The sequence below is a fragment of the Panthera onca genome, chromosome D2 (assembly GCF_046562875.1).
Source record: "Panthera onca isolate mPanOnc1 chromosome D2, mPanOnc1 haplotype 2, whole genome shotgun sequence".
NCBI lineage: Eukaryota > Metazoa > Chordata > Mammalia > Carnivora > Felidae > Panthera > Panthera onca.
Genome location: NC_138349.1, coordinates 88,613,862 through 88,633,045, shown reverse-complemented (window position 1 = coordinate 88,633,045; position 19,184 = coordinate 88,613,862). Strand labels below are relative to the sequence as shown.

Genomic DNA, 19,184 nt, shown 5'->3' with positions numbered 1-19,184 from the left:
GCCCCCGCCCGGCGAATCCCCACTGTTGGGCCTGAAGGCCACGCAGCACCGGGGACAAGGTGTCAGGGGGCCATAGCCCGGTGGATCCTGCACCAAAATCTGAATTCGAACTTTCTGCGTTTGTTGATGCAGAAAATCAGATGGCTTTCACAAGGGCAAGTAAAATGGGAGGGTGACTGCAGTTTTTAACCGTGAGTTTATTCTTTGAAGAATAAAACACTAGACGCAAGATAGTGGACATGTCCCCTCACCCCATCCCCCACGTTGAGTGCTGGGGTGTGACTGTAGACACCCAGTCAGAGAGGATGAGACGCAGGTGTGCCACCCAATGCCCAGTGCGTGGCAGGCCTGGAAGTGCACCCCCCCTGCCAGGCTGACCCCTGGGCACCCTATGTGACTGTCAGAGTAAAGGCCATTTCACAGCATAAGTGGCCTCTGGCTGCTCTCCAGAGTCCTGGGGACCTCAGACCACACTGGCGTAACTGCAAACCCTGGGTTTATAGATTACACGCAAGCATAAGATAGGTTCTGAAGAAAGTATTTCCTTATATAAAATTTAAAAAAAAATTTTTTTTTTTGAGTGCTGTTCCAAATGACAAGATATCAAGATGATTTTGGTGAGGTCCAAGCAGCCTTTTATGAGAGGTGGTTAGTCCCTTTCATCACGCTTTACGTTGTACAAGGTTTCCTTGTACAGACTTTGGTTTGGAGGCTAAGGTTATGGGCACAGCTCTGTCACCTGTCACTTCCTCTTGAATGAAGCTTGTTTCCTCACCAGTCACAGCAATGACAGCCCCTCTCTCACACAGTCACTGTGAGGATGGTGGCAGGGTCCCTGGCACTCAGTGCTTGCTTAGAGTGAAGGCCACCTCCTGTCATGAATGACACTGTCAGGTCCTTCTGGTCTGTGCTCAGTACACTCACCCTTACAGCAGTGCCTCCCCAGGCATGCATGATCCTTTGTTGTTTACCAAGTACTCTTCTGGAAAACCATTCTGTGGGAGGAGAAAACTATAGCGGGGAAGCCCGAGACTCAGCAGCCTTTTCAGAATTCCCACTGTGTTTGATCCATGTGTATCCAAGACTTGTGAAGCCAGAGGCGTGATTCCACCTCCCCCTCAAATGCAGTGTTTAGAATCACTGACTGTTACAACCAGTGGATCAGTCTGGCTAACCACAGGGACCCAGGGCTGCTTGCCTAAGGGACAGACCAGTGGGCCCAGTTGTGGGGAACTGGGATTGTTCACATTTGCCGGGTGCCAGCAGGTGTGGTTTGGGGTAGCGGGTCTAACCAAGAGGCCGCAGACAGACACCATAGCAGACAAAGGAAAGCACGTCTGCACCAGTGGATGCCGCGCGATGGGGCCTGTGCCTAGTGTGGGCTGACAGTCCTTTCCTTCCAGACGTGTTCCTGCCCTGCGCACAGAGGGATGCAGCTGGGGAGAAGAACTAAGAAAACCCACTGCTATGGACTGATCTTCTAGTTCAAATACGAAACCCAGCTACACAAAACCAGGGCTGGTGTGGCAGAGCCCCAGAAAGCTGCCTTTCTGTCTGTTTTACCCAGACAGAAAAAGTCTCTTAAAGGACTTCTTAAGACTAATTTATTTGGAACTTTATATATATATATTTTTTCATTAAAAATTTTCTAAATTAACATATGATAAAGCTGACACTCCTAAGAGTTTTGATACCTGGTATGGTTTTCTGTAACCATCACTACAATCAGAGCACAGAGCAGCTGTGACTCCAAAATATCCTTCCAAGCTTCCCCTTTGTAGTCAAGCCCTTTGGCCACCCCAGCCTCAGGCAACCAGGGATTGGTCCTCCTTCTCTGGGTTCTCACCTTTTCCAAGGTGTCACACAAATGTAATGGTGTGTGATGTGACCTTGGGAGGTGGGCTTCTTTGGGATCCCTTGGGTCTAATGTCTTTGACATTTATCCATGTTGTTGCTTTTTGGTGGTGTTCCACTGCATGATTTTTGTTTTACATTCACCCAATGAAAGATATTTGGGTTGTTTCCATATTTTTGGTGGTTGTGAATAAAGCTTCTATAAACATTTATGTAAAATAAGTCAATGCATATTTCTTTTTATTTGCAATATATGGCAAGTTATTCCTAAATGTAAATAACTCTTAAAAAATTTTGACAGTCGTGTATTAGGTACACAATTTATTAGGAATAAAAATTTCTAATCTGTAGTAAGTAGGCTTGCTGGCCCATTAATAGGGCTGGATTCAGGTGCCTGTAACCTCTGTGGCTATGCAAGGCCCTATGCTTCTCTTAATGCTCTGCTGGAATTGTCTTGAAACTGTGCACTGGGTCCCACAAATTATATACTCAGTTTAATAATCATAATCAAAGGGAAATTTTTATATCTGCTCCTCTTTCCCAAGTCTCTTGGATGTCACAGTTTTTTTCGTTACTTTATTCCCCCCAGTTAATAGCATATTCTGTTAAATAAGAGCACACAGTCTTGAGATGAAAAGAAGGCTATAGCTGAGAATTTTAAGAACATGTCCCCCCCACCTAGCAGGTAAGCTCTGGCTCTTGGTACTTTCTAGGCTGTGTCTGGGTTACCAGGGAGTCTGGCCATGCCTGACTAAATAGATTGTTAAGATATGAGATGACTTCTTAGAACAAAGCATACCTGCAAAGTTGTCTTTCCCTTTAAATTTCACCTGCCTCCTCCGTTATGATTGTTCATGGTTACAGTATTGCATAATTTTCGGAATTATTATTTTATAGCTTAACTGACTGAGCCACCCAGGTGCTCCAAATTATTATTTTATAGCTTTTAAAATCTTGAAAGCCTTTTTCTATGAGCCCAGTTTGACCAGGACTAATTGTCACTGGTAGCGTATTAGTTTCCTAAAGCTGTCATAATAAATTACCACAAACTTTGTGACTACAAACAACAAAAGTTTATTTTCTCATAGTTATAGAGGCCAGACATTCCAAATAAAAATATCAGTGGGTTTGGTTCTTTCTGGAGGCTCAGAGGGAAACCTGTTACACACCTCCCTTCTAACTTCCCAGTGCCACTGGGAATCCTTGGTGTTCCTGAGCCTCTTAGTGGATCACTCCAATCTCTGCCCCCGTCGTCACATGGCCTTCTTCCCGGAGTCTCTTTGTGTTCTCTTCTGTCTGTATCTTCTCTCATAAAGACACTGGTCTTTGTATTTAGGGCCCACCCAGATAATCCAAGAGTTCTCGTCTCCAGATCCTTAATTCCATCAGCAAAGACCCTTTTTCCAAATAAGACCATGTTCATAGGTTCCAGTTGGAAATATCTTTTAGGGGCCATCATTTAACCCACCACAGATAGGATGAGTCTTTTGGTCAGTAAAATCTCTTAAGCTTCTGCGCATGAAATAATTTCTGTCTTATTAAGGGAGATGATTCATTTTCATAAACACCAAATAAAAGTTGTGCTGTCTAATAAACAGTAGGTTTACAACCTAGTGGAAATATGTATGAACCACAACCCCCACCCCCCCCCCCCACCCCAGAATGGAGCCCCATACCCTTGGACACTTCATTTCCTGGTTCTTCTTTCCATCTCTGCTTCACAGACTTAGTTTCCTGGGCTTTACAATGACCATGTATCATAGCATAAACGGAGGAGGGACTGAAAGATTCCAATCAGACTACTTTTTGCCTTAGGTGGGCATAGGTGACATCCAGTAAAGGCTGTAACCTTTGTAGTACTCAGCCAATGAGGAACCAGGGGAGGGACTTCAGGCTAGGAGATAAATTGTCTGCTGTAACCGTCCTGAGTGTGCCTGTAGGTCAGACACCCACTGGTTGCAAGAACATTCATTAAGTCCTCACTTCACTGTGCTTGATTCTCTCTCCACGTCCATCCTTAGTTTGCACTGATGGGCTTATTTTTCACACTAGTCATCTTGGCTGTGACTGTGGTGAGGGATGGGTCCTGCACCCACTGGCATGCACTGGCTTACAGCTTGCTCCGGAGTACAAAAGCTGACTGTTAGGTTTCCAGGAAGTTTGCAAGCCATTTGTTCCACACAACCATTATTAAAAGTTAAATTATATAAATTTACAGTTAAATAAGTTACATTAAAACCAAACTTGTATATACTTAAAACTCATCCCTTCCTAATTATTTACTACATTTAATTGTTCTGTGCTCTGAAGTTATTCACGTCTGTTGCACTTTCATGTGCTGCTGGCCATCTCTCCTCAACACCAAGCACAGTCACATGGGTAGCCTGAAGTCAGCTGTGGCAGCAGTGTTCACAAGGTGGAAATCGGCAAGTGCTGACCTCCTCCCCCAGAGCCAGTTGTTAAACATTTCTGAGAATCCTAGTGATCCTGGTATCCATGACAGTAAGCTCTGGAAACTTCCAAGCAAGAATCCAGAAAAAGTGTCCTGTACTATGGATGCTAGGTAGCCTGGATGTTACGATTTCAGTGGGCAATTCTTTAAGTGGGCAATGCATAATTAAATGCTGTTTGAAATTTTTAACTGACATGTGACTTTACCTATTACTACATTTATAAGTCAAAAAAGATTCTTTGCCAGTCTATATATCCTTACTTTTGTTTTTGAAAATAATGTTATCGAAACTTAGATGATAACATAAATGTTTTCAAGAGTGCAAAGCTGATAGTTTGCAGACACTTGCAAACCTCTTATTTTGGTCAGTTTAGGGATACTACAACAGAGATGCTCTCTGAAACTTGGAGTGGGCCAGGCTTTTAACTTTGTGTGATCTAATGGAATACTTTAGTTTGATATACTTTTTCGTTTTCCTTTGTTTTGCACTGCCTCCCCAGGCATCAGCTGGAAGTGAATTAAATGGCCCGAGAGGCAGCAAGAAGGTTCTGAAGCTAGCAAGGTATTAGAATAAAATTGATTATCTGGAGATGTTTGCATATGGAAGCAGCCCTCCTACCTATTCATTTTTGGTTCAACCTAAGGTGTGTGGGAAGCTTGATGCAGGGTTTGATCCCTCTGCCTATGTGGCTTCTGAATCAGGGATGAACAACTTAAAATACATAAAAGAGAAATCATAAATAAAAGCCAATATGACTAAGGGGAAATATAATTTTAAAAATTATTAGAAACTTTATCTTTAGGCAGTTTCAAATAAAAAATAAATCCAGAAGGTAAGGAGAGACCTGATTTGAAGCTATTGCAGGTGGGTAAAGGGGGGAAGGACAGTAGAGGTACACAGGCACCATATCTGCAGGTGTCTCAGAGGTCAGGCAGATAGAGCTGTTCTTTCAAAGCAAGGAGTCAACAGGCTAGAAAGCACTGTGGAGACTGGCTGAGCAGGTGCTGTGACTGGACAGTGGGGCAGGAAAAGTGTTTGTGGTTGGCTGGTTCTCAGGAGAGGCTGTTGGGGGGAGGGATAATGTTCTGCAGTCCAGTCTTCCTTAAGCCCCCAGTGCTTCCTTAAGCTCACAGGCCAGAGTTCAGGGGTCCAGAGGAGGGAGAGAAGTCAGACTAAAGTTTGGGCAAGTCAGGCTCGTGGTCATTTTGTCCAGATTGGTCAGTGAGGACAAAGTGTTCAACATACAATCATTATAAGACAAAGAACTAGAATTTGGAGGGTCTGTGTCTGGTCTTGTTGCAGATAAAGAGGGTCAACCATGTGTCTTAGAGAAGTCATATGTGGAATAAATTTGCAGTAAGTTGTTTTCTGAAATACAGAAGGGTGATGGTAGTGATGTGGAGAACGAAGGCAAAAGAAATGTAGATAAAGTTAAATCTCATTATAACTTGCAGCCATTGACAAATACCTGACAGGCAGAGTAAGACATTCCTCCATGAACTCCCTACTGTCTTAATGTTAATGCTTTGCTAGAGAGGAAACAACCTTAGCTTCACAATAGCCAGGCTTCCGGGATGCTGTAAGTCTTCTTCAACATATGAAAATTCTTTTGGAAACTTCTTTGTGTTTACCTCCCCCAACTTCCAAGTATATAATCAATTTCTCCTCACGGCCTAGTGCAGCTCTTTCTGCCCAAGTGTCTCATCACCATGCTTTAATAAAACCACATTTTTTAATTGTAATGAAAACATCTCAAGAATTCTTTCTTGACTGTTCACTCCAGAGCCCCCACATCCAATCATGTGAGTGGTGGTGAGATTCCTTGACTATCTATATTTTCCAGGAGTGCAGGGTGAAGTTCAACATATTCTGCAGCTAATGCAGTTCACTCCATATTTTCCATTAGACTTTGGCTCCAATTTTGTCTCTGTTTGAGAAGTTGGATCAGATATTTTTGTTTTGTGTTCTATTAGCCTTTCATCTAAAAAAAAATGCCTCTGGGATTGGTTGGTGGCTGGAAGTAAAAGTTTTGCATGGGTCCCGGCTTGTAACTTCTGTCTTCACAAAGCAATTGTGTTTGTATTGTCTCTACCCCTTGTAACTTCTGTCTTCACAAAGCATATGTGTTTGTGTTGTCTCCACCCCAGTCCCGAATGCTTTCCTGCAAGCTTTCCTGCAAGATGCGAGACATAGCCAAGGTGTTTTTGTAATTGGAAGCTGCCACAATGACTGTGCTCCAATGCCAGGGGGAAGGGGATGTTCCTTCTGGAGCCCCCAAAGGGTCGGCCTTCCTGTGTTGACTCCTCTGAGTTTCTCCCTTTCCCCTCCCTTCTCTCCCTCCTACTGATGGCATCACTTTTTGTGTTGGGAAGCACTGCAGACATATTATGTTCTCTATGCAGAATAGCTGTCCCTGTACTGCCTATAGTAATGGTGCTTGATTCAGAAAGCACGTAAGAGAATATTTGTGGCAGTAGAACTTTAATCATGAACCCATCCCTACATCGTTCAATGTGTGCTGGTTAGTACAGCTTTACTTATGGCCACCTCACACATGTAAGAACACTTATACATGTATACATTTTGCACACATTTGAAATAACATGAGTAAATATTTGGGAGATGGGATGGTGCTACAAGAGAACACGATCTGAGGTGCAGACCTGTATCTCAATGTCCACCCCGCTCACTCACTTCTGTAAGTCCTGAGCCTGTTGCTAAAACTGAGTGTCTTTCCACATCTGCAAAACGCAGGTGCTGAGCTGTGCTAAGGGTGTTGTTGTGAGGGTTAAACTGGATGAATTTGTAACAGAACACACACCAGGTACTGAGCAAATGTTAGTATCCTGCTCTAATTTACTGAATGTCAGCACATGCAGCAAGCTAGACCCCCTGAGGGTCCTACTTTCAGAGGTCTTACAATCTAAATGGGAAATCATATAGACAGATACATGATATGTAAATGCATATCAATTTACATTTTCAGAAAACCTACCTAGGACTTTGCAAACTTTTATCATCGCTTGAAATTAATCTTGTATTTTGAGCCTTGTGCTTATTCATAACTTAATCTTTGGTGGGTCTTTTTATCACCATCCCTTTTGCCCTCTGCCTTAGGTACTTGCCCCCCTTGTTGTCAAAATTTTACTAATCATAAAACGGTGACCTCCGTGCTTAGCCCTGTATTAGCAGTCATTCCTGAAGCTGCATTGTATGCAAGGAATAGATCTGTACACAGTCTTTGTCTTCCAGGCCCATCCTTCTCTCTCTGCACCTGCTGCTTTGCAGGTCTCAGCTGCCCAGCACAGGCCAATTTCATTCCTAAGCAGCTGCCAAACACCAGGTCAGCCACAGGAACTCCTGTGCCTCCCTCCCCACTGGAGCAGGAAATTGTGGGTAAAAGAAGAGAAGCACGGAGGAGCCTGGGAGGAGAGCCGCCTTTGCGAGTTCACCACAGATGAGCAGGCACAGGCAGGCACTGACAGAGACAAGGGATGGCAGGCTCTCCCCAGGCTGCATTAGGACCAATGTGGCTGTGAATGTGGCCAGATTCCTGCTCCAAGGTCTCTTTTGTCCTCAGGCAACCATGGAGCTGTCAGGCTCAATGAGGCAGTAACACAGCAGAGGAAGCTGTGCAAATGATTTTGTTTTGCACTTGGGCAAAGATTGCTCTGTCATGGCAACAAGAGTTGCCTGTGAATTTCTAGGCTCTGTGTCTGAAAGCATTTCACTTTGGAGACATGAAGAATGTGGTCAGTGCCTTCACAAGGCAGCAGGAGGATTTTGTAGACCTATTTTGAATACCGAGAGAGGGATTCAGTTACCATTTCCTGGCACACAATGACCCTCAAAAGGGCCATTCTTAGCTCAGCAAGTGTAGACCATTCCATTTTAACAGCATCCTTCTATATGTTATAACAATTACTAACGGGTTAACGGTAGGTGAGTTCAGGCCATGGGATAGACGTAGGGAACAGAGATTCATGGTAAGAAGCTTCTTTTGGGGTCTTCAATGACAATTATTAGTTCTGGAGAAATATTCAGAGCCTGATGGATTCTTAAAATGGAGCACAAAATTGCAAATAGATATTCTGTATAATGTAGTCAGCATATAGTGATCAGGTCACAAACATTGGTGATTAATTTATTTGGTTAGGTACAAACTAAGAATGGGAAGACTAAACAATTTCAAACCATGTGCTTTTAAAAACTTTTTAATTTGAAATGATTGTAGATTCACAGGAATTTGTAAAAGCAATATTAGAAGGAGGTCTCATGTGTCCTTTACCCAGTTCTCCCAATGGTAACATCTTGGGTAATAGTAGTATGACATCACAACCAAGAAATGGCATTGGACAGTCTACTAAGACTATTCAGATTTTACCAGTTTTGCATTCACTTGTGCAGGCATGTGCATAGCTCTGTGAAATTTTATCATATCTGTAGATTTGTGTAGCCATCAGCACAATCAAAATATGGATCTTCTCCATCACCAGAAGACTCCTTCTTACTATCCCTTTATAGCTACACCCATCTCCTCTCCCCATTCCTAGCTCCAGGTAACCAGATCTGTTTTACATCTGCATAGTTTTGTTATTTTAATAATGTTATATAAATAGAACCATAAAGTGCATTTTGAAATTGGCTTCTGTTACTCAGCATAATTTCTATGAGATCCATTAAAGTTGTTAGGTGTATCAATAGTTTTTATTGCTGAGTAGTATTCCATGGCATGGATGTATCAGTTTCTTTAGTCATTAATACATTGAAGAATAGTTGAGTCATTTCCACTTTGGGCTATCAAAGAAAGCTGTGGCATGGTTAATTTTATGCATCAGTTTGGCTGGGCTGTGGTTCCCAGTTGCTTGATCAAACACCAGCCTAGATACACACCCAGGCTAGCCCTAGCATCTGCTTCTTGTCTACTGTGCCAGGCTCCTCACTCTTAGTCCCCATCCCAGTGGCCTTGGCATGGACAAAATGGAAGACGCCATGCCACAGGGATTGTCTTGTTTATCCAGGATGTAGGGTGGTGTTCTTGGAAGCTAGTCCTGGTGACTCAGTCCATAGCTGTGGTTCAAGTGAGAACTATAAAATGTTTCACACCCTGTATTTATGAATCCAAATACAAATCAGAAAAGGAATTTATAGAATATGCCCCGCAAAGCAGGACTGGTCTTTCCTCCACAATGCTTGAAGCACCCACACATTTGGTCTCTATAGCTGGTGTCTTTGATGCCTATGTTCCTCCTGAGGGTGATGCTCGCATGTCATCTCTTTCAAAAGACTGACACAGACTGAGCAATTGAGAGATGCTGTGGTATCAGTGTTGTCAAGCTGCAGGATAAAAGAATATGGTGCTAATTATAAAACAAAGGGCTTCCCTGAAAAATCAAGGATATCTTTACTGAGGCTCATCTTTATCTAAACAATTCAGACCATGACTGATTTTATACTTCGGTAACTGAAAACTTTTTCCTGGACATGGTCTGGGAAATTAAATCTAAGACTATCCACTGGAACTTCGTAGAATCTTGAGCTACTGAGAGTGGTTCAGGTTCACTGTTCAGGTCTGATGAACCAGGGCAACATTTATGGCCAGGTCATGGTCCGCACGCACACCTGGCAGACCCTGGCCATCTGTGACTGGTTTGGCCAATCAATGTATGATCGGGATGTGGCCATCTTGTCCTGCAGTATGTTGTGTTGGAAAAGTACCTGATAAACCCCTATGAGAGTTGGATAATGCATTGCCAGATGGATAATGCAGCCCATCCTTAAAGAAAGCAGTGATGATCCTTGGCCTCCAGCTAAAGTGGGGGGAAGGAGAGGCACATAAGCTTCAACTAGCCTAATGTCAAAAATGACTCCTGGGGTAAAGCACTGGTGGTGAGGTGGCTGGAAGCGGAGAATTGTCTGAGTCTGGGAGCTGGAAAGTCCATCTCCACTGTGCTATAGAAACACTTGCCTTTCCTCCCTTATTCCACCTGTGGCTCTACAGCAGAATTGTCTTCAACACCCGTGGCTGATGGCAGGGCCCAGGTGGGTGTGTGATATGCACAGACATGGACCTGTTTCTTGTTTTGTTTTGTTTTCTTTTGTTTTAAGTTGCATGCCTAGCTTCTGAATGAGATGAAAGACAGTATGTTCCAGAGAACATCTGATACCAGTTTTTCCTGCAGCAGGGACTGTCAGGAGCAAACTGGCACAATTTCTTTCTAATCACAGGGCAGGGATCAGAGGTTGAAATAAAATACTATCAAAGTGTTGGACAATTATGGTGGGTTCTATTCATTTCCCCTGGTTCAGACCGGAAATAAAACAGCCTTCGAATGGCAGAAATGGAAGGTGGGCTTATTGTGAGGGATGTGATTTCCAGGAAATCCAGACTTGGGAAAAATAATTCGTATTTATGAAAAACGGTATCATTTGAGATGTTTTCTCACTGAATCGGCATTTGAATTTCATAGAATGTAAATCCAAAGAAATAATTTATCTCTCAACCAAACAAAATACTAGTCTATATGTTGCTGCAAAGGTACTGTCTCTTTTAGATGTAATTAACACTGGAATCAGTAGACTTTGAGTAAAGCATATTACCCTTCATAATGTAGGTGAGCATCATCTGATCAGTTGATGGTCTTAAGAGAAAAGACTGAGATCTTCCAAACAGGAGGAATTCTGCCTCTAAACTGATTGCCTTCAAATTCAAACTGCAAAAGATCGATTCTTCCCTGGTTCTTCATCCTGCTTGGCCTGCCCTGCAGATTTTGCATTTGCCAGACCCAACAATGGAGTCAACCAATTCCTTAAAATCAATCAGTTGATCAATATCTATCTATCATCTATCTAACCATCTACATTTTTATATGCTATCGGTTCTATTTCTCTGGAGAACCCTGATTAAATACAGTTTCTATGGACATTTAGGTGCATATTTTTTTAATGTTTATTTATTTATTTTGAAAGAGAGAGCAAGCATGAGGAGAGGAGAGGGGGAGAGATAGATAGAGAGAGAGAGAGAGAGAGAGAGAGAGAGAGAGAGAGAATCCCAAGCAAACTCCATGCTGTTGGTCCAGAGACTGATGCGGGACTCAGTATCACAAACCATGACATCATGACCTGAACTGAAATGAAGAGTCAGATGCTTAACCGACTGAGCCACCCAGGTGCCCCTTAGGTGCATATTTTTTTTGTGAATATAAGATTTTATTTTTCTGGCATAAATGCCTAGGAGTATGATGTTGGGTCATATGCTAAATGTGCATTCATTTTTTCTAACTGCTTAACTATATTTCAAAGTGACTGTATCATTTCACATTCCTACTCAGCAACGTATGATGAGCCAGTGTCTCTTCATCTTTACCAAAATTTGGAATCCCACTATTTTATTTTATAGTCAGTCTGACGGGTACATAGTTCTCTCATTATGGTTTTTTTTTAAACTTTTTTTTAATGTTTACTTATTTTTTGAAAGAGAGACAGAGTGAGAGGCAAAGGGGCAGAGAGAGGAATCACAGAATCCGAAGCAGGCTCCAGGCTCCGAGCTGTCAGCACAGAGCCCGACATAGGGTTTGAACTCATAGAGTGTAAGATATGACCTGAGCTGAAGTTGGACACTTAACCGACTGAGCCACCCAGGCGCCTCTCATTATGGTTTTAATTTGCATTTCCCTAATGGCTAGTGATCTTCAGTATTTTCCATGTGCTTATTTGTCATCTGTGTGTCTGTTTGGTAAAATGTCTATTTATGCTCTTTGCTCATTTTTACATTGGATTACCTTTTTATTTTTTATTTTTGTGTTTCAGGGGTCCTTAATCCACATATGGTGTCCAAGTATTTCCTCCTAGCTTCTAAGTTATCTTTCTGTTCTTTGAGAGGGTCTTCAGAGCAGTTGTACCTTTTGATGAGGTCCTCATTATCATCTCTTCTTTCTCGCACAGAATCTCTTCACTAGACCCTAAGCACTGAAGATTTTCTCCTAAAAGTTTTATAGTTTTGTATTTTACACTTGAATCTGTGATGTATCTTAAGTGAATTTTGTACAAAGTGTGAAGTTTAGATTGGAGTTCTCTTTTTTCCCTTAACACGGTTAATTGATCCTATTTGTTGAAAAGGCTCTCCTTTCTCCATTGAATTGCTTTTGGAGCTTTGTTAAAAATCAGTGTGAGATTTTTTGTGGGTCTATTTCTGGGTTCTCTTTTCTGCTCCATTCAGAAACAATCTTCACCAATACCTCATGCCCTTGACAACTGTGGCTGTAGAGTAAGCCTCAACATTTCAGCCTAAATAGAGTGATCTCCCAACTTTATTCTTGTTTTCCAAAACTCTTCGACCAATATTAACTTCTTTGCCTTTCTATAAATTTTAGAACAAGCTTGTCCATGTCTACCAAAAAGTCATTTATTATACAAAAAAAAAGCTTTATTTAATTCTATTTTTGCAAGTCATGTGTGTTTGTCAATGAAAATTTAGAAAATACAGGTAAACGTTAAGAAGAAACTATAATGTCCTTCCATTGAAAGGCCATTAGAGTGCCAAAAGACCTCAGGAACTGAGCTATTTTGTTCTGTCGTTCTAATTGTCTATTCATTGTAAATTTCTTAATTACTATCCCTGTTTAGCATCTTTACATATATGATGAATAACCACTTACATTGTCCTTTTTCCTCAAAATTGTCTTTTTCCTTAAAACTGGCTGATTGCTGTGCTCGCTTCGGCAGCACATATACTAAAATTGGCTGGTTGCCGCCACATAAATTTTAGAATCAGCTTGCCAACTTGCATGAAAATGCTGTCCAATTTTGACTGGAATTATATTTAATTTATAGATTAATTTGGTAATACGTGACATCTTCAAGATATCAAGCTTCACTGTCCCCATAAATATTTAAGTTTTAAGTCCTTCAATTGAGTTTTGTATTTTTGTCAATAAAATTCTGGCACATGCTTGCTAAATTTATTTCTAACTATTTCATAGATTAAATAATTTCAATAGCATCTTTTAAAAATTACATTTTCTAATTGTGATTTATTTATAGGAAGGCAATTGACTTTTATTTACTTTTTATTGATTTTATGTTCAGCAGACATTTTTCCCTTCTTTTTGTCTCTAATTTTTGGTCTGCATAAGACAGAGAAGGGGCTTGGGTCCCCTCCACCCTGACCATAAACCCAGTATTCTTTGGCTCCTTCCATAAGAAAAAAGGAAAAAGCTAAAAGTATGTGTCCTTTAGTAGCACATCTTGCAGGAGTGTGGATGGAGGATGTTTACTGAAAGGGGGGTGCTGAGTACAAAGAAAGCAAGGACCAGACCAAACCAGTGAGCTTCAAGGTGGACCCAGCGCTGACCCCATGCCACCTCTCCCCTCATTATCTCACTAAAACTCATGCCCAGCTGTGGGGATGTAACACGTATTTAATCATGCAATGCATGATGAAGCATGACCTTTACATGTGCAGCCGCTAATGTATCCCCACCTCCACATGCTCAGAAGTCACTTTTTCTCCTCTGTTTCTTCACAAAACTCCCCAACCGCTGCTTGGGGGAACTCTTAGGGACCACTGCTTTACGAAACTCTTACTCCATGCATCCCTCTTGTGTTCCCATACAGGCCCCAGGGCTTTATGTGTAGAATATTCACTATTTGCAAAAACTGATAATGTTATTTCCCCTCAACCCTTACTTTCTCTTCCCTTCTCTCCTTCCTTCTCTCTTTCCTTCTTCTGCCCTCCCTTCCTCTCTCTTCTTGTCTTTCTTCCCCTCACTCTCCTCTCCTTCCTGCCCTCCCTTCATCACCACCTAGAACCTTCCATTCTACTTTGTTCACACATATTAGGGGGCCTCTGATCTTCCACAAGGATGCCTGGACAATGTCATTATGTGTGTTATGGGCATTTAGCAGATTCCATTGCCATATAGAGGATTCTCCTCATCTCCATACTCTGCTAGGATTTTCATTATCAAAAACTGCTGCTGAATTTATCCACCGGGATTTCATTTGGAAAAAAATCTGTAACTTTTACTTTTCTCCCAAACCTTTTGCTATCTTCATTTGCTTTTGTACCTAGTCTTTCTATATCCTGGACTTGATTTCCAGCAGCATATGGTGTTTTTAATAACAAACAGATATCTTAAAAGTCTCATGACCACAGACCATTTTTATATTTTACTCTGATTCTTTTTATGTCCAATATTTAAAAATATATTTGTGTGTGTGGTTAAAATCCAAGTGTCTCCATCAAGATTTTGGCTGTTGAGATTGCTAGGGAACAACTCAGAAGACAGAAGAGTAAGTTTAGGCGGATCCTGTTTATTTCAAACTTATGACAATTTAATAATTGATATTTTCAAAACAGTTATCAGCAAGTTTTAACCCATCCCCATAAAATAAAAGCCCCTCAATATTTAGAATACCATTTTTGCTTAGGCATTAAAATTTCAGTGAGCCAGAGGAGGATAAGGGACAGCCAATTATTTTTCTTCTTTTGCAAGAGTTGCAAATACTTATCACCTTCTGCACCCCTGGAGCTGGCAGGCTGAGTGTCACTACTCAAAGGCAAGGGTGCCCTTTCTAGAATTTTGTTTGTCAGTAGAGATTACAGTGAGATTTTTCTGTCTGTTCTTTCACGGCTGCTCTCACTGTGGTTGTTCCAGACTGTCAGGAAGATTTCTTACTTAGCCAGATAGCCATTGAAATCCTTTGGGGAAAAAGATGAATTTTCTTTAAAAAAGAATTAAAGTTAAATCAAACCACAGCTCTGAATCTAAGGTCCAGTCTCCTCAGAGTTTAAGTTCAGATAGTTTGGTCTGAAAGGCAGAAGTTTCTCAGACTCTAAGTTCCTAACTGGTTTACTGATTCGGGGGGATTATGTGGGTGATAAGCTGCCACTGTCATTTTTATGACCGAAAGCCGATTCATTCTATCTGTTATCTATCTATCTATCTATCTATCTATCTACCTGTCTATAAATTCGTGATTATGGGGCTTTAATCCTAAGGATTGCCTTAGTAACAGAAGTTCTCTGTCTGAAAATGGAGCCAAATTGCCACTTGTGCATTCTGAGGTTTCATGTTGAATGACTACAGTACAGAGTGCATTGACAGTTTCCAAACATGTCATGAAGCTAGTGGTTCTTAATGATTTTCTTGAGAAAAAGGGAAAATGACCATATATGAACCACTTTTCCTTTTGTAGCAGGGTTAGGGATGAAGAAAAGTGCATCTAGCATAGAACTTCCTGGGAGTTAAGGAACCTGATGCTGAGGCACATTGTGTGTGTGTGTGTGTGTGTGTGTGTGTGTGTGTGTGTTGTACTTTCATTGTGACTTAACTCAACAGAGATCTCCAGATCACCTTCCCAGCTCTCTTCTCTCACAAGCGAACTGTCACCTGAAGACACGGGGTGGGGGTTGGGGTTAGACTATGTGTCCTGAAGTGATTACTGATGCAGAGCCCTCACTCCCTGGTAGAGATGCCAGGACAGTGGAGGTCTCACTAGAACAAGTCTGAGAGTGGCCAGCGACTATTCATGATAGAATCTGGCCAAATCTGGAAACCTCAGTTTTTGCTATTCCAATAATTAAGCAAATCATGTGGTGGGCACTCAGCAGCAGCGTTTGAACTGTTCAGAACAAAACTTACTCTGGCAATCCATATGCCTGCTTTTCAAGGGTTGTTTATGACATTCCTGATCCCTGAAAAGAACATCAGAGACAAAGCACAGTTAATGTCCATGTATCCATGAATAATACATTTTTTCCATTCAGTTTTCTAGTCTTCTGAAAAGCCCATTCCTCCAGAAGTACTTGTCACATTGGAAAAATTATTTGCTTGGTTCTGCAATTCCTAACAGGCTCTGGCCTACAGAGGGCAAGCACTTCTCCTCTTCATCTCTGTATCTCCGGTTCTTGGGCACATAGATCACATGCAGTGAATCTCAGGTGGAAGAATGTTACAAGTGAGAATGAATGCCTCTCCTCTTTCCCCCAACCAGTCATTCCTGTTACTGCTACCCTTCCTTCCTTTGGGCAGCTGAGCATTCTGTATTAATTTTCTCATTGAAGGAATAATAATGCAGGTCCTGATAATGAAGGAAAAAAACCTTGAGTCTTGAGTTTGGATATCATAGGTCCAGATGCAGAGGACAAAGATTTGAAGAATACAAAATTAATAAGAGCACCTCCAGTGTGAAAACTCCCCTGCTTGCGACAGGTGTCGGCAGCACATTCAAGCCAGTAATATTCAGAGTAGGAGCCCTATGCCCTGCCTAAACCCCACTCATCCAGCTCAGATGATCGGAGAGGAGACTGGACATAGTCCAGAGACTGAGAGAGACAAGATGAAGAGGCCTTGTGCAGGGGAAAGAGGAGACACCAGGGGTGATGTATGGGGCCCAAACACAGCTCAGCAGCATGAAGGACCAATAACCTCTACAGAGCCTCACCCCAGTGCATGCGGACACACCGACACTAATCTTGAGAACGGACTCTGGGGGACTGAACTGACTCACAGAATTGTGCATCTAGCGCAATTACAAAATCTTACAGAGTAATGATGTTTCACTCTTTAATTTGCAGACTAAGGGATATGCAACCTACAAATGTTTGTCACTGTGTGCATGTTTAAATATATATTTTAAAAAATATTGTTTCTGGGGTGCCTGGGTGGCTCAGTCAGTTGCATGTCTGACTTCAGCTCGGATCATGATCTCGCGGTTCGTGGGTTCAAGCCCTGCATCGGGCTCTGTGCTGACAGCTCAGAGCCTGGAGACTGCTTCGGATTCTGTGTCTCCCTCTCTCTCCATCCCTCCTCTGCTCATTCTCTCTCTCTCTCTCACTCTCTCTCTCTCTCTCAAAAATAAATAAACATTAAAATTTTTTTTTAAATATTATATTTCTGAGGTCAGAGAGTGAATCTTGTATTTCTTGTTGACATAAGGGTGTACTTAGCCCTGATTTCTCAAGGTGATGGCTGTGGCCCAGGTGGGTGTCTAGCCAAGAAGATGTGACACATAGTGTGCAGAGAAGTGGGGTCTTTGGGGGAGGATACACAAATGCTTCAGGACTTCTCCTGACCCCTCTTCAAGGCTGAGTTAGGTGGCCTAGCTTTGTTCACCTGTGAAAACCCCAATCGAGTGCTCGTGACAGTATCATGACTGACCGTTCAGGTCTAAGCTGAACTTAGGACTCTTAGAGTTTGCACTTATGCCCTCCTCTAATTAATAGCACTGCCTTTCTTTTTAAAATTGTTGCAGTTTAGAGCATACATTTTGGGAGTAACTTTGGGGGTACCCTATTTATGTACCTGTTTGTGTGATTACACCAGATTTCTCTAGGGCAAAGTCCTTGTCCAGGTTAGCAATCTGCAGTGAACAGTCAAGCACAGGGTAGACATTCGGTAAAGGGTTTTTTAGCTGACTGGGTCAAATATGTTACAAAATGTCAAGATTAGTCCTCTGCATGGGAAAAAGTCACAATGAAGCAGAAATTCAAAGCAACTGTGCCAGTCAGAGTCCTTGCAGGAAATAGTTAGCATACCCCAAATGGGTGAATTGAGGAGAGTTTAATAAAGGGTTAGTTACAAAGTATGGAGAGATTTTACTGGAAACACAAGAGACAATACAGCACGTGGGGACTGGAATGAGGTGAGGGACAGGGTTCTAGCCACCCCACAGTGATGTCGGTGATGCCGAGGGAAGGCATTGGTGAGAAGTATCCCAACCACATTTTCTCTCTTCTTAAACACCCGGTCAGCACTCCTTGGGGCTGAGCCCAATATGAGCCAAAGGCAAGGGAGCCTTCTGATACGCTCTGCACATACCTTGGGCACCCAGCATTGCAAAGAAGGGTGGACAGGGGGTCTGAGGGCAAATGCAAGATGTGCCGAAGTTCTGGGAAAAGACAAGACAGGACACAGAGGGAGGGCAGAAGAAGTCAGTGGAGGAGTGTTGCCCCCCCCCCCCCATCCTATTCACCCCCATGCGATGACCTCCCTTGGGGCCATGTGTTCCGGCCCATGGCCCATGGCCCATGGAGGTTAACGAACGCCCCTACTAGAGTGAAGGGAGGTTTGGTTTAGTCTTCTCTCTGGTGCCCAGATGGTGTCACTGCAGATAACTCCCCTGCAACCTCAGCACAAAGCCCTTTGCTCTTTACAGCTGTGGATTAAGGTCCAGACTTATGGGAGAATACCTGTGCAGTGCCTGATTTGTTTGTCTGCCCAACTGCTAGTCAGTAAGCTACCCTGAATAACTTTGTAAATGGTATGGAGTGGCTTGCTTTGTGTTTTTGGTGTCAAAGTGCCTTCTCAGTCTGGAGGATACTTTACTGTCCTTCCTCCACCTTCTAACAGTCAAGCGACAGCAATAGGACTTTCTGTGGCTTCTGGAACTACTGAAAACAATGACCACATTCTATACCTTGATGTTGTTTAAAGTCTGCATCACTCAATAGACTATAAGCTCCTCAAGGGCAAGACCAACACAAGCACAAGCTGCAGTAGGTTCTCAGTAATAACTGACTGAATGAATGAATGGAAGACTCCATATGGCTATGTCAGAAAGGATGCAACGCAGCTGGGAAGACCCTCCTATCTTAAACCACTGTAAGACCAGTGAAGGCCTTTGAAGAATGGAGATTTTTCAAAAATGCAGAAGGTAGTAAGAGAGTTTAATTCAGTGTTCAGGAGAGAGACAGACTGAATTCTTTGCATCTAATTTTCTATTCACTTGAAAGGAGTAATCTTTGGTGAGGAAGGAATGATTCTCTAAGCCTCATCTTAATGTTCCCATTATAGTTTGGCTATAATTAATTACTGTGCATTATATATATTTTTGTGAATTAAATTTTGTCCCAACATTATTCCAATAATCTTG

General features: G+C 42.2%; 1 pseudogene; it reads left to right on the top strand.

Moving 5' to 3' along the window:
- The first annotated feature begins 9,287 nt into the window (after nt 1-9,287).
- On the top strand, nt 9,288-10,088 carry LOC132684701 (large ribosomal subunit protein mL45 pseudogene; annotated as a pseudogene).
- The last annotated feature ends 9,096 nt before the right edge of the window (nt 10,089-19,184 follow it).